The sequence below is a fragment of the Falco biarmicus genome, chromosome 4 (assembly GCF_023638135.1).
Source record: "Falco biarmicus isolate bFalBia1 chromosome 4, bFalBia1.pri, whole genome shotgun sequence".
Classification (NCBI taxonomy): Eukaryota; Metazoa; Chordata; class Aves; order Falconiformes; family Falconidae; genus Falco; species Falco biarmicus.
In genome coordinates, this window is record NC_079291.1 from 77,074,891 (window position 1) to 77,091,906 (window position 17,016).

Here is a 17,016-nt window from a genome sequence, read left to right on the forward strand (position 1 = left end):
GCTTGGTGGCAGCTGGCCCAAATTAGAGAAACCCCACTGTACCCTGACCTACGCTGCAGAGATCAATACACAGCCTCCCTTGTCTAGAAACGTCTAAAAAGCCAACAGTCACCTTTCCTCTGCTGTTCTTAATCATAAATGGTGAAGATTTGGGCCAAATTCTTTCACAAATTCCTTTTCCACTAGTGCCATGCCAGGTCATTTCACTTCAGATTAACTGGTGTAGACTTTAATATTTTACTACAGAAGAGTTTGCAGAGTATAAACATTGATGCATTCATTAATAGAAATCATAATACAATGCAAATACAATTAGTTAAAAACCAATTTATGTTTAACGACATAGCAGTTATCAAAGCTCAATTACTCTCATTAGAATTTTATTCAGTAAGGCACATTTTATTCAGTAAGTGTTCACTCAGCACTTTACAGGATGAGTCCCAAAGGCTAACAGTGATTTAGGGTTTTTTAAAAGTGAGTTTCTTATTCATAGATCCTCAGAAAAGAAATGAGATGCTATTTATCTGCCTTTTAATAAAGTACCTCAATAATTTTTGCAAAATTCCTCCATTATAGCAGTCTGTGAAATTAACTGACTCATGGTTATCTCATGTATTGGTAATATGCTGCTTCCATCCCTCTTCAGTCAGCAAGTTGTTTCTTGCTACAAACAAGTTTGCAGCTTTTTACTGTATTTGGAGCCACTGACGTAGTATTAAAGTACATAAAACTTACTAAGTAATTTATTCTGTGTGAGATTTTTTTCTTTACTGAATGCAAGTGGAACAGTAACAACTCAATTTATTGTAATAAAATCTGTGATCAGCTTCACCTTCGTCCTTGTTAAAGTTATGGCTTTTAAGGGGATTAGCTCCATTTCTAAATACATGAAAGACAAGAAGGTGACTGAGAGCAACCAGCAGGGATTTAGAAAGGGCAAATCATGCCTGATCAACCTCAGTGCTCTCTCTCAGATGAGGTTACCAGCCCTGTCGAGAAGGGGGAGGACAGTGCATGTTGCATAACTTAAAGCTTTGTCCCAGTATGGCAAAATCATGAGATACGGCTGGGATAAATAGTCAGGGTGGGGGAAAAACTGGCTGGAGTGCTGGGATCAAAGTATTCTGACCAGTGGTGTTAAGTCCAGCTGTCAGCCAGTAGCTAGTGGTGTCCCTCAGGAATTAGCAGTGGGACCAATGTCATTTAGCGTCTTCAATAATGACCTGGAGAATGGGATGGAGTACACACTCAGCAAGTATATGCATGACACTAAACTGGGGGGAACAGTGAATACACTGGAGGAAAGGGCTGCTCTTCAGAGAGACCAGAGAGACTGGACAGATGGGAGAAATGGGTTGAGCAGAAGTTCATGAAATTCAATAAGAGACAGTGTGAGGTCTTGCATCTGTGAAGGAATCTCATACAGCAATGCAAGCTGCAAAGATGCTGCTCTGCAGAAAAGTGGTTAAATATTGCAACAGGTTTCCCACCAAGGTTACACAATGTCTGTCCTCTGAGGTGTTCAAGACTGGGTTGAACATTGACCTGAGAAACTTCATCTATTGAGACCTGTTTTGAGCATGTGGTTGAACTAGATGTCCTCTGAAGGTCCCTTCCACCCTAAATTTTGATTCTATGACTATATATTGCTTACTGTATAGTGGACCTTGTATGCATGAAGACTTTGAAGAACACAGCATTTTTAAAATTTAGGTAATTATTACACACAGATCTATAGGTGTCTACTGCAATGTCATTTTATTTTTTTTTTCTGTGAGTTAGCAAATTCTTCCCACTCTGAAAAAGGACTGCTTCACTGATTTCAGCCCCAGGGTAGTGGCACAAACATATTTTATAACTTCTCTAATGCCCACTAAAACACTGATTACTATGTTTGTGCAACTTCTAGGAGATAAAAAGACAGCATAACCTTAACCGTATGAGAAGTATGTGAAAGCTAAAAAAAAAAAAAAAAAAAAAAGCTCTAAAAACCACAGTCCTTAAAAATGGGCTTCTCATTTTTAAAGAATATGTGCTATAATAATGTAGAGATCCTCCTTTGAAATAGTAAGTAATGAAATCCTGAAATCACTGACTTCATGACAAGGGCTGCTACTATGACCCTCCATGTGTTATTATGTACCACAATATAGAATTAAAGGTCATCTTGAAACAAGTGACCTGTAGCAAATTTTTCACTGTTTGTTTTTTTTTTTTATCTGGGCATATTGGATCCCCATTTGCAGTGGTTTTTAAAACTCACTTGTGAATATTTTAAATTGATACTGAACAACCTTTCTAACACTACCAACATGTACTTCCCTTCCATGTGATATATAAACATGATCTGTTTATATAGGTGTATCTTCAGTCCAACCTGGGAAAGTTGGTGTTTTTTCCTTACAGAAGGATAATGGATTTAAAGTTAATGACAACTGGCAGCCAAAAGTCCTGTGGGATAGTTCTGGCAGCCAGGGATTACTGAGTCATGGGAATGTTCTGGCCACACGCCTGCTTTATCAGAAACGCCATCTCCAGCTGTAGGAGCACAGCGACACAAAAAAAAAGGGAGAGAACCTAAAACTGTGCCCACAGAATCCACATATTCGAGGAAAAATAATAAAAGCATTCAAATCAGTGTACCATGAAAAAGGGAGCTGACTGATGGGATTACAAGCTCTGCATTACTAGAAACATAAAGTCAGTTACAAAAATTTTAGGAACTGAAGTCAAGGCTTCTAACTTTTTCCTATAAACTATTAAAGAATTTATTTTACATAACACCTGTACAAAGTTGTTAAATAACAATCACTGGTCTCAGTCTTCTCAGCTAGCTAATGTGCCTGGATTGCTTATTTTACTGGTATTATAGGCATTTTCTGTAATGAGAAGAGTCAGTGGAAAATGTAGAAGAGGAAAGCTGTCTTAAAATTGATGGGTTTAGTAACAAGAACTTTAGGAACACTGCAAAAGATAGTCTTGTATTCACATGACAGGCACATGCTGCTAAGAGGACTTCCAGCTTGTCAGAAAGCAGACACAGAAGTGTAGTGGCAGTGCCTAGCTGGCTACAATGCCCGTTTTTCTTCCACAGAGTTTGTAGTAGTGAGCATGGTGAGACTGTCTCAGCATAATCTGTAAAACATGCTTTCTGCAGTCCTACAGTGGGGCAATTTTCTCATGGATAAATCTGAGTCTTTAAGAGCTTTTCTATGTAAAGTTGATTCCTTTCTTTCTATCTAAAAAGGTTGGAGCAAAAGAATCTTCTGCTGGACAAAGCAAAAAACAGCATTTTTACAATCAGCGTTGAAAAATGGGGGAGACAGTTTTATACAGCAACACTAAAAGATAACAAAGAGCCTATTAGCAGCAAGAAGTGCCTTATTTTAAAATATATATGTAGTTCCAAAGTGCCCTTCCTTTGCTTCACTTTCCAGTTTGAAAAGTCTTTTCTAAAATGGCATGTTTTGACCATGGATTGGTAACTTCTCTGAAATCTAGTTAAGTTCATCTTTTGAAGGTCTAAGTAGGATTACGGTTATATTATTACGGTTATATTAATTTATACATAAATACATAGGTGTGTGTACGCACATCATTATAGTACAATATTTAGTGATTTAATATATTTTATACGACTAATACAAATAGTATCAAGTAACTACATATATATAGAAAAAGAGTATAATATTCAAGAACTTTTCTTTTGAGACAAGCAGGTTTAATTCTTTCATACCAATACATAAAATGTTGAAGGAAAATGATACCTAACTACATTTCAAGGTCACTGAATGTATTCTTGTTTCCACTCTTATTGTCACTGCTGGTGGCAACAGATCTTAATTGCAGGCAGCTTTTCCAAAGCTGCAAATGCAGCATGTTTGTAATTTTGCTTTTGTCAAGCCACTGCATCTTGTAGCCTGACTATGTGCAGAACAAAGAAACTTTTCCGTTCTCCAGGTCTTGAATTAGTCTGAATCCTGGCATAAGTTATGAATGTCTTATCAGGCTTCCTCTAATCCATCAGAGAATTGCATTTAATGTTCTGCTATTAAACTGCTCAATTTATTAAAATCAATATCTTTATGAAATTTGCCATTAGAAAAGCTTTATGGAAAGAAGATACTCTCTCACCAGTATGTTCCATGGTGATGATAGCAATGCTGTGAATGATGGTATAAACATAAATTCAAAAGTTACCAGCATTTATAAAAATGCCATTAGAAGGGCTTGCCTGACAGGAAAAAAAGAGAGGAAAGGAACCTATTGCTTTTATTTAGAAAACATCATTCTGTAAAATGTTATAATGGAAAGGCTGAATGTCTGCTTTCCACAGTGCAGTCATTGAGATGCTGAGTTCCTTCCAGGGTTGCCTGATTGCCTGCATAGACTGAAAAAAAAGACAAAAATAATCAAAAAGACCATGTTTGCATCTTCTAAGATAAAAGGAAGCAAGGCAAACAGTTCTTTTACCCATGTGTGCTACAGTAAGGGGACCATTTACTTATTTTCAATGTGTTCTGCGAAAGCTTTTGATGATGGGCAAAGCATTGTCACACTGGAGCATACAGTCCTCATAGTCATTTCTCAGGCTTCCATTACCATTACTGGTATGCTGTTGGCCATAAATGAAAGGTCATTGGCCATGGAAGAAAAATCACTTTGTTTCCCATTTATTCTTTTATGCCTTTTGGATTGACACTTCATTTCTATTGACCACTGTTTTGACAATTGTTAATGGGTTTCAGTTAGAAAAACAAGGTCATTTGGGGGTTTTATAACACAACCCTTCCCATACCAGCCTCACATTGCTCCTAGGAGACTCAAGAAAACCATGGCAGAGCAGACAGTTTATGCATATACTGGGAATTATTTATACTGACATCTTTTCAAGTCCATCTCAGAAAAGTTAGGGAGGAGGGGGAGGGGGAAAGAAATCAGCACAAGCCTCACATTTCTCTTGTTTTTCCCTCATGTTGTCAAGGAAAGAAACTATTTCATCAAAGGCATAGAATTAAAAGTTATTTAAAATCCCTGTGAGGGCAAGAAAACATGTTGCTTCATTTGGCTATGACCATCAGTCAAGTACTCCTTGTAAAATAGTGGTTCACATTACTAAAACAATGGAGAGATTAAATTTTTATTAGGTGCATTAGGCTGACAAAACAGAAAAGATGAATATAAAATGAACTGATTAAACTAAAACCTTTGATTAGCTCTTCTAGGAAGAATTACTTGCCTAGTATATTATGTCTGTATACATACCTGAAGAACACAGGATTAAAGCAATTACTTTATCACTATGTAGCTTCTGTTGGTATATTGAAATATGTGAATGGATTTGCTTTGTTTAATTCTGAGCTGTTGGGAAATTGGCAAGAAAGGAAATCAGAGGTCCTTAAAGGAATTAAGAGTCCTTAAGAAAATAGCCATTAATTTAGAGGCGCCCACTTCCTGGCTGAAATCTGATTAGCAGGCTTATTTCTCTCCTATTTCAAACTCAGAAGGACACTAAACTGTTGAAAACAAACCTTGCGTCTACAGAAGAAATGAGCTACCTGCAGCTAAAAGTGGAGAGATGCCGACAAAGAGCTTGTTCATCCCCCCAGGCTGTAGCCAGCTGCCCCAGTGTTTGTCCAGCCCCATTTTGTGAAGCCACACTGAGGACTATGTGAGGGGAACTGATCTAGCTTTAACTACATATACAGCAGGTTTTTGTTAAGTTATTTTAAAGTCATAACCAGCCCTTCAGTCTGACTCAGAAGACAGCTGTGAAGCAGCAATGCTGTTGGAATTGGTGGGAAGGAGGAGGGTGATACTCTTCAATACAGGAAAAGAAAAATGGCTAGGAGTTGAAATGAGCATGCTCTGAGCAGTGCTATTGCTGAAAACGTTGTCTAGTGACATGACAGCCACAAAGAATAGGAGGATAAAACTTGCCTGAACCACAGGTTTCCTGGGATATACCTGAAGCACGTGGGTCACCAAGGTCTTAAGAAAAATGAGCCAGGCACACAAACCATGCATAATTTTGATATTGTTACCACTCTCTCTCTTTTATATGTTAAAGAGCTACTGCGGATGATTGTAATCACAGGGCTGTAGAGAGTGTGGTGTATGACAAATATGGCAGTCATGAGATAGCTGGAGGTAGGTGGGAAAACCTTGGGGTTTGCCTGTCCAAAAGCAGTAGGACTGCAAGATGCATGAGAAGAGAGTTTAGAGGAATCTGCCGGAGACGCATGGCACCGCTCACTGCATTCTCATGGCAGGACAATGGGAACAGGGTGACTGCAAAGCCTTGTGGTCCAGAGCAAAGATGTAGTGATGCAGCAGCAGAAGCAGGGCCTGGCAGCTGGAAGGCGTACGCACACAGACGCAGGGCGGTATTAGGGCTGCTAGTCACCCCTGAACCATCACAACATGACACTCTCTTCTTATATAAGAAAATGATGTGCACAGCTAATGATTCTGTCTATCATGCCTTTAATAAAAGAGCAATAACAAAACCTGTGGGTGTACTATAAATGGAAGACATACTACCCCCTCATAGTCCTCAACAAAATCTACACAAAAAGCAAAGTTCTGCTTGGCTTAGCTGGAGGAGAAGCACTAGTGCCTCAGAATGTGAGTTAGATGGCATTCTTAAAACCAACCTAAACATGTTCTTTTTACTCCAGAAGTCTTGTTTTCTACTTCCAGCTCAACTTCTCTCCTAATTTGACCTACTTCATACTGAATAGTTTTTTGGTGTGGGCATCACTGGCACCTACTGAACAGGTACCTGCATACTCCCATGTTAATCAGCAACAGTTCCCCTATGAACTGTTGGCCAAATTAAGTGCTTATTTATTTAAAAGCACTGGACAGAAATGTAAGAGCTTTGGGTGGAGACATTCAGCCTGTGGATTATTCTCACCATTGCCATATAATATGGACTTGAACACGCCAAAATATTTTTGGTTACATTGCCTCATAAAGTTAACTTACAACAATGTTCTGCTGAAGTGTTAGTAATCTATGGAGCGTTTTGTTTTTGTTTTTTTTTAAAGCTGTGAAGTAGAGGATCTTTTAGCTAATCTTAAGAGTTGTATGTCTGAGGTTCATTTGATGATTATTTTTTTTAGATATGGACTTGTTATATACTTTGTGAAGAGCCTCTCAATCATTTGAGAAGTATTTGTGCCTCTTCACTTTTACAATTCTTCCAATATTTCTTATTGAAAACACTGCCATGACCACTGCAGATAGAAACAATTAATTTTTAGTTTACAAAATTTTAGTAAACAATTAATTTATAGTAATTTCACTGATGTAGTAAACTATAGCCATAAATTTGTTCAGAAAATACCTTAAATTGCTTATTTGATGTTCCATGTAGGTAATTATCATGCTATTTAAAAGTGGTATAAAAAATGTTTTGGAAATATTTTTAAATCCACAAATCATTCATGAAATGCAATTATTCCCTTCTTTTACCTCATTTCTTTATACAATACATTATATTTTAGGTATATGTTGGAATAATAGGTTATTTGTTGTATTTATTAGTGTTTACAAAATCAGGATTGGTATAGGGCAAATGCTAAGATTTTGAGACTCGAGACACACACTTTCTAATTGTGTCTGAAACAGCCAGCATAGCTGTTGCTGTGTATGTTGCTGACTTGTCTCGTTCCCTAATAAGTTGTGTTTACAGATGTCAGAATTGTGGCCAGTAGGCTCTAGTATCTCTCCATAACTAGGACAGAAGTTTCTGATACACGAAAGAAACAGAAAGTAATGAATACTGTTTTCCTAAAGTTCACCTTCAAAACAAAGAGCTAAAAGGATCAGGTACCATATGCTACCTTGAAGAGTGCTTATGCTTTACATTTCCAAACAGTACGTGATGTACAAGAAAACTACTATTCAGGCACTTCACAGGCACAGGATTAAACACAATTCATGTTAGGAAGCAAAATAATAACAATTAGTAAATTTCCTAGATGGGAGCAACCCAGACGAGGAGGTCATTCCTCAAGGGAATGGGGAGAAGAGAAGAAAAAATTGTGGGTACGTGATACAAAGGTAACAAAAGTTACGTTGCACTGTGTGGCTGGTGTGTAATTTTGGATACTTGCCCAAAATTGGCATTGGCTGTAATCCACTTTTTTAAAGCTTGAAGCAGCATTGTGGGATTGCAAAGTTATTTAATATTTAATTCAGACAGCAGGAGAGAAGACTAAAGGCAAGAGAGACTGTAAATAAAAAATAAATTACACCTATCAATATAATCTCAGAAATTCCACATACAGCTTTTTCTGTGAATTCACTGCACATTCATCCTATGCCCTGAAAAAGTCAAAAAGCCATTTCACTAGATATTTAGAAAGTACTTGGAGTCTACGGTGTTTTTACATGATATATTACACTGACCAGAGAATATGCTTTAAAGGAAAGAAAATTACAAGAGTCTAGAAAATGTATTTTTAGTTTTGTCTAATATTGAGGACTTGGGTAATTTTGTATTTTTTCATTGTAGTTGTATGGAATGGAAGAGAGAAGGATTAGCATTGTCCTTTGAGGAGGCTCTTTGATTATTTTTGCATAGAAAGGACTATTGCTTGTGCTACTCGTTTTCCCAAAGTGTTAGAAAAAATGGAAAACAGAAAATGGAAATAGTAATCTTCTATGTCTTTTTCTTACTATGAGAGCAGGATCTTAGGAAACTGTAAAATAGTCATATAATTAAATTTCAGAAACACCTGACCATGCCAGGGCCCACAAACTAAAGTACTTCAACAAACAGTTTAAACCTAAAACCAAAATCTATTATTTAAATGTTCAGTGAACTTCCAAAGTAGTCCACCAAGCGTCCTAACCAAACAACAAGGCTCTTGTTCATTGGTAATGCGAAAGGAAGTTTCTGACACTTGCATAAGACTTAGTGTGATAATATTTAGTCATGTTGGATAATAACCTTTTCCACAAGTAACATTCAGCAGTATGATACCAAAACCCTTACAAAATTTTATGTTATTAACAGAGAGTAGTTTATTTGGCAAAGCTGACAGGTGCTTATAGTAACTTGTATCTAGTTATTAGTCCCTATGCTGCATGAAAGTAAACTTAATGACTTGCAAAAAATGAAAAGCAAGAACAGCCAGAAGTAGTCCTATTTATTCACTCCTTTCTAACGGTTTGTTTCTGTAAGAGTCTGCTTTACTTTGTTCATCTTCCATTAATCTTTATTTATCTTGGTAAATAAATGAACAGTATAGTCCCCCATATTTAAATGTCAGAGGCAAGGCAGATTTTAAATCACTTCCTATAGCAAAAAAGGTCACACAGACTTTAAAGTTTGACATAATTGAGAGTATCTGACAGAACTATTGAATAATTATTTTTTTCACACATGTATACTAATAGCTTGAAGCAACAGTGAACAATTGTCTGTATGGGTTTAGTGATTTTGTGATTGGCCTTCTGACAGAAGGCTATCCTAAGGGGCTTCCGTGTTTAAGACACATTTTTCAGTGACAAGGATAATTGATGTTACCACTAGGTATTTTCAGTATTTGCTCTGTATTTCATGGAGAAATGAATCTGAATTTCTCATCTAAAAAATGTTAGTTTTGTCATCTGTATTTTTAAGTTAACTTGTAGCAGATTGTTCAACAAAGCAGGTGTAAGCAGTTATAAGTGTAGTTCTGGTTTTGGTTACTAGCACTTCTAATGCTATTTAGTAATGCCATCATTTTACATAACAAAATAAACTGCACCCTGCTGAAATAAACCAATTTTTTTTTTCTAAACAAAGGTCACCTTTCTATCTGTAAATATATTAAAATGCCCAGGAAAGATAGCAGACTACAGTTCTCTGTACTGGTATCATCAGACACTAAACAGCAACACAACCTTCTCTCCTGTTCACAGTCTTCACTATATACCCCTGCAGGTATGAAAGGATACATTTAAAAGCTATAGCAATTACTTTGTAAAGTGAACTGTGCACAAGAAGGTTGGTGAAAGTAACTGTAAAAGCAGGAGAGGGATCCTATTGCAGAAGCAGAGGACTGACCGGGGACTGGCCTTTAGAAATCACTGCTGTTTGCATTCTGCCCTCCTCTCTGAAAACCCTTCACAATACCGCATGAATTATGACAGTGATGTGGGCAGAAAGTATATATTATATTAGTTCCCTTTATTTAGGAAGCTGGAAATTATCTGACTCAAGACAGCTGCCTTGACTGCTTGGACTTTAATAGATTCCCTGATCAAGTGGAAAGCTGCAAAGAAAATGAGAATCAGTAACCTGCAGTGGTGCAAGGAGATGTCAGTTGCATATAAGGGATGTGCACAGATAATGTTTTTACAGCACTGTCTGTCTCAGACTTGATCAAAAGCTGCTAATCTTAATACACCTCTTTTCCTTGACTTCAATGAGCTTTGGATTGGGCCCTTTGAGAGCAGATATAAGCTAAAAATATTGCAGTGCCAAGACTGTGTAAAGTCAGTAGAGAAATATGATCAAATTTATCATTATAACACTCAGCAGTTTGTAAACTCATTAACATTTGCAGAGAACATGCTGTTTTACCTGTGACCTATAAATTCTGGAAAGCTCAGGAGAATTGCCACTTTCAGAAAAGTTGGTGGCAAAGATATTTTGGGGGAAGTATGATGAAGCCAAGTGGCATAGTTTAATTGAAGTTGCTATTGTTATAAAAGCTTCATGGGATGCAAATGACAAGTCACTATGCATCTAAACTATTACAGAGATTGCACAGAGTGGGATTAAAGTTTATGAAATCATACAGGAAAGTGGGATTCGGGTTAGCAAGATATTGCCCATGAATTAAAACATGTTTCATACAGTAGGGATCATTTATGACAATAAGAGGATGGATGATACTAATGCCCCCCATTCCAGTTATGCTAAATGTTGTTTCAAACCTGCATGAATTGAGGGCAAAAAGTATAAATTCTAGGTTAGTTCAGTAATATCAGCTGCACACAAGGATCACATACACATACTAGAAAGAATATTGAAGGACCAGAAAAAAGATATAACAGGCATGAAAAGATCTACAGGCTGAATAGAGAATTGTGAATCTTCAGCTGTGGCAGAATGCATTGGAGACTCAGCAGCCATTGTCTCATGAGAAGGAACATACATACCGCCTGAAATCTTTTTATATGAAAAAAGCCTTTCCGTTAAGAAATTTTTTACAACTGTATGGTTTTGCCAATCTGTCAAGTGTTAAAAAAATATAAAATTAAAGATTGTTGCAGCTTTTGTTGAGTCATAAATTCATAGCACTGTGTATGTAGTATTTAGAGCTCGTTGTCATTAAGGACTGTCCATAACTAAAGGAAAAGCTGAAAAGAGTCTTTTGTATTTCCACAATTTACATCCTAATTCTGTATTTTCTTCAGTCACAATGTGTTTTACAGCAGTCTTAAAGCTATGCCAGCCATCCTGGCTCCTAGCAAGTTAAAAGCGCTTCCTAGGGTTGCTGTTACAATGACAACTTCAGTGATGCCTTGTTCTTCCTTGTAAAGGGGCTGCAACCCCTGGTGCTTGTTATGGTTCCTAAAAAGGACAGTGCATCTCTAGTTATTTAAGGGAACTTCTGGCCAGCTGCACCAGTTCCTGGCCCTTCTCACCCCAGGCCATGCAGCTGGGTGGGAAGGGGCCTGACAGTCATTTCCATAGTTTGTGTATGGTATATTACAACAAAACTGTTGGTGTCCTGGCCAAGATCAAGCTAGAGTATTATGGATCAAAGTAAGACTGACATATAGAGGAGCTGTGGAACCTACATATAACTGTGGTTTGCTGCAGAGGTTATATCAATGTGGTTTCTGAAGTACATTATTTATGCAGGCAAAATCCAAAACCAAGACACCCCAAATTAATACCAATAATAATTGTGCCATACCAAAATACCACATATTCACTGCTTGTTTGTGTTATGCTGTGTATATGCTACATTTTCTATAGACAAACTACCAGTATTAAGGAATCATTTCAACATCTTTAAAAAAATTAATTAGAGCTGTGATCCATCCTGCATGTCATTTATTACAAGTCTATCATCCAGGAATCAAGAGTAACTATATATAAAACTCTACAACATTTATTTTACTCTCAAGAGACAGGGTATTTATCTGTTTATATCAGGTTGGCAAGTGCTGTTAGGAAAAGATCAAAGTTTAGGAATATCAGAATAGATCTCATAGAATAATTTGGCAAAAAGCATGGGAGTTGTTCAGTCATTCACAGATATTCAGGAAATTAACTGCTGTCCTGAATCGCAATGCCATATAAGCAATAGGAATTTACTTGTGAGCGTATCTTTATCTATAGAATGAAAAATAAAATAGCTTTGAAAATATAGCCCTCTGTCTCTTAATTCAGCCTTTGGTTTTGCTGTTGAAACTTCCAAATGTGCTGCTGGGGGAGGGGAGAAACAGGACTTTCTGGTGTAGACATTTGTCCAGTAGGAACTAGATGGAACTGCCAGCTTATTACACATGGACCATTGAACACCAAGCAAACACTACTCTCTCCCTCCTGCACATTTGCAGTGTCTGTGGATTTCCTCATATAGTTACTTATCCTATTAGCTTAAGAGAAAAGCTCTAATTGCATTCACATGAAAACAAAATCTTCAGTATATGCTCTTTCCATTAGTATTCTCCTTTTTCCTACTATCAGTTAGGGTTTAACAGAACTCTCAGGATTATAGGTATATTTTACACTTCTGGTTTGTATTATTACATGGTACCAAAGAAAGTAAAGAAAAAATTAAACAAGCATTGATTATTTTTTTGAAAAAAATGTCACTAAAATATTACCCCTCGGTACAGAAGGATAGCAGTAGTCTGGCTTCACAGCTCACATTCTGACTATAGGAGCTGCTGGGTAAAATTATAGGACTTGCATTATACAGGGGTGTCTGTATAAATCACATATCTACTAGAAGTCATTTCTTCTTTAAAAGCTATGAATCCACACAGTCCATGCAGCTAAGAGGTGGTCCAAGGCAGAGGCTGGCCAATGTGAGTCTGTTGCTGTGGACCACATTTTGCTCATTTGCTTTTCCTTTTTTTTTTTTCTCCCACAGTGAGGGAACTTCAATACCACTGTGATTGCTTTAGCCCGAAGCATGTTGTAACAACAGTGAGAGAGAAAAGAAAGCAGAGGCACTCCACCTTGCCAGATAGCCCAGTTAGTCTGTCACAGAATTAGTTCCCCAAGTAATGATTCCACTCAAAACTCAATCAATAAAGCTAACATGCTTCTCTTTAAAAGACCTTTATGTTTCTTCTGTAAGACCAAATGTGTTCATAAATTAAACATTTGCTAATAAACACTCTCACCTCTGTTTTTAGCAAGTCTGTCTCCTAAAGAGAACAGGTTACTGACACTGTAAAGAAACTGGCAAACTTGTTTCTTTCCAGATTATTTAATGTTCAAAGAATTAAAAATCTAGTGACAGATAGTTTAGGCTGCAAACTTACAAATGGACCACCGTTATCCTCACTATGGCTGTATTTAAACTGGGGATCCAGATGTGATGAGCTCCACATTCTATTTAATCACCATCCAGTCCCTTAAGGCTTTTTTTTTTTCACGACAGTATGTTTTTGTCAATGCCTACATCCACTTCAATAGAAGTTTTTTTCATATATACAGATTTTTGAACCATCATTGCTAACTAAGATAATTTCTGTAGTGAATTGCATAAAAATTAATAAATTAGCCTGGACAGCCATTTTACATTTTTAAATATTTTAATACTCTTATTTGAAGCATTATAGATGTTAGAAAACCTAGGGTTCTCCCATTCTCCCCCCCACAATGAGCTCCTGATTAGTACCAACTCTTAATTTTTTCCAAGTGTTGATTTTAGTAACTGTGTTAACCTGGAGTTGCAGGAAAACTGCAAAGTGTTCTCTAGTCAGCTCCTGTGATCCTGGCAGACTGCCAGGATGTTTGTGACCTCTAGAAATCCTTAAGGTTTTGATCAGCATTTCCTTATCCCCAATACTCTGTTGTTTCTGTTTTAAATTACATCTCAATGTACTCAGGGTAGGTAATAATGTTAATGTAAGCAATACAACAGATTGTTACAAGCATCCTTGGATTATGAGATGGGAATATCTTGATTATGTAAACAATGATAGTGTTTATTGTATTATATTTCTGAAATTATTATAGTATTATACTGATACAAATTATACTGTCACATCTGAAGCCTAAAACATAGTGTGTGGAATTCAAAGACAATGAAAGACAATACTTGACTTCCCAGCTTTTGTATAAGGATAATAATGCTATTGTATATTTCACCTTATTTTGCACTAATTTCTAAGATCGAAAGATACAAAATTCTTGATTTTTCTGTGCCTGTAATAGTTACCATAATTATAAGGCATTGTAAATAATGGGTGAAAAGATCACACTGCTGCTGCTAAAATACATTAATTTGCTTTAAAATGTGCAATTAATTAGTTCAGGGAATCTTGAAATAGTAACTACAGATAATGTTAGAAAATGCATCTCAGAAGGCATTTTTTTGTTTATATATTTTTGTAAAGGTGTATTAATAACAAACAGGTTCTTCCCTTGCTAATAGTTAAAGGTGAGGCAATAGCAAAGTGAGGATTGCTGAGGAAATGTATGTTACTGTGTATACTGTGGCAACTTACACATACTTTGTACATAAGTGGCCTAAATTCAGAAATTTGAGGGAGAGAGAAATGTCATATTCCATCATAGGACATACATAGAGTTTCAGTACGCTGAAGTGATAAGAATGTTAAAGTATGTAAGAAGACAATGATTTGTTTAAAAAAAAACCAAAAACATTTGTTACTTTAAGCCGAGTAGCACAACTTCAAGCTTTTAAAAATTCATAACATTTTTTTCAGCTAGAATTGGTGTTGAAATGGAGACAAACGTATGCTGTCTTTTCCCGTATCACCTTTATGGATCCTTATGCTGCAATGACATTTTAATGGTGAGTTGTTTTCTTCCATGCATTTGTGTTTTCATTGATTTTTTAATTAATGATGATCGTTAAACAAATACTTTTTTTCTATAAGTTACAGAGTGTGCCATAAATTTACATATTGGTGATTGCTTCCACAAACCAATGGCAGGTATTAGCTTTTTCATTTCATTCTCTTCTGGCAGTATTTTTCTAGAATACTTGCCTTGTCACTAACTGTGGCATATCTTCATTACAACTGTCAGGCACAGAAAAGCAGAATCACAAACACACGAAGGCAAGAAAAGCTTTGATGGGCAAGAAAGAGATCAAGTGAGAGAGAGATTGAGCTGAAGCAATGGTATCATCCACTAGATACTCCTCAGGATGCAAAGAATGAGACTTTGCCTGGCCTGCTTTTGAGTCACACCTGGGTGAATCACTAAGTTATTACTATTATTGTAAAATTAATTTGGTTTTCAGGCTCTTTTTTTCTTACTCTCTTTCTGATATTATTTATCTGTGGCTTAAAAAGAAAAATATAATATGGTTATCATTCAAATATCTACCAAATTACTTAAATTGATACATTGTCAAATGGTCAGTCCAGGTAAATTTACCCGTGGGGGTAACATCTGTTCTGCAGACACAGCACTCTGTTCCGAAAGTTCAGTGAGCTATGTAAGCAGCTCCAGGTATTACACACTACCTAGCTCTGAAATCTTGAATCCTTTTTTAAAAAAAGACTCTCTGGAGCATTTTAAATCGAACCCGTTCGCTCTGTGTGCTTTCTGACATCCTCCTTGTGAAGTGAGGCTCTTCATTGTCATCTTCCTTTAACAGCTTCTCTCATCCCATATGTTCAATACATTCACTTTGAGCAAGTTACCTTTTCATCTGGCATTTCTTTATGCTGAGGCTATGCTGATCCTCATTCGTGAATTGTATCTGCTAGGCTTGCTGATACTGTATACGGTAGTTTGCCAAACCTACTTTGCTCTGACTGGTAGTGATAGCACTGGATACTATTTCAGACAGCTGTGGCAGCAGCAGTCTATGCTATCCAGTTGTAGGTATCTAACCATAAATATGATAATGTATTGATGGACCACAGCCAGCCCTGCACTGGCTTCTGCAACACCTTTCTGCGATACAAAGCACAAAGATAATCTGATGCTCAGAGGCACTCAGTTTGCATGCAGTCGGGCTGAAAAAAAACTCAGGTTTGTTTTCTATGGACATAGCTCCAGCTGTAAGGCCTCACCATTTTTTATACGGAAGGGTTGTCAGGAACTGTTTCAACACAAAAGGAAGCATGTACCTGTTTTAGTCCTGTGTACAATGTAAAAAAGCCATGTTTTAATCAGAGGAAAGCTGGTGAGAATGACAGTTAGGAGCTGTCAACTGATATCAAACCCACAAGACAGAGCAAAAGCAAGTAGCTGCAAACCACTTGCAATTATCCCCCATAGGTCACAACTAGTGAAGTCTGTGGCTGCAAGTTACTATGAGAATATTTCAAAAGGATTCTTCAGATAAGAGTATTGATCATGACATACTGACTGCCAGGATGCAGTCATGCCTGTGATGTTGGACTATGACATGCATGTGTTCCGGTTTTAACTTACTGGGATGATAATTAAGATAAAATTATTCCTCTTCTGTTAATTTCTTCAAAGCTGAAAAGACTTGTCAGTAACTGTACGAGAAGAATATTCTTAAAGTTACTAACTTATGCTCACCAGCTTCCAGAGTGCACTGATCTCAGACTCTCTATAGGTTACAGGTATATGGGGAAAGGAAAGCCACCACTACATAGATAGGTTTCACATGGGGAAATATGCACTTAGGACTTCTCCCTTTGTAATCTGCTAGTTAGCCTCAGATTGCTTAATACTAGTGACTTTCCATCCTTGAAGCTGTGCAATATCTTCTTTCCCAAGAGTGTTGCAAGCCATAAAGGAGGATTAAAGCTGCCTTTGAACTGCTTTAACTATTGTGTGGATTTTCCACTTGGAAGCTTCCAGCATAC

At 37.0% G+C, this 17,016-nt stretch overlaps 1 protein-coding gene and 1 long non-coding RNA gene across 2 annotated transcripts in view; one reads left to right on the plus strand and one right to left on the minus strand.

The window, feature by feature from the left end:
- The window catches only part of SHISA9 (shisa family member 9), a 191,495-nt gene that overhangs the window by 153,331 nt on the left and 21,148 nt on the right, over nucleotides 1-17,016 (minus strand). The gene's annotated exons all lie outside the window — the stretch shown is intronic.
- LOC130149105 (uncharacterized) overlaps nucleotides 1-17,016 on the plus strand; it is a 38,130-nt gene that overhangs the window by 346 nt on the left and 20,768 nt on the right. The window contains exon 2 of the long non-coding RNA XR_008821795.1: nucleotides 14,926-15,014. This is a non-coding gene — a long non-coding RNA (uncharacterized LOC130149105). The remainder of the gene's footprint in view (nucleotides 1-14,925; nucleotides 15,015-17,016) is intronic.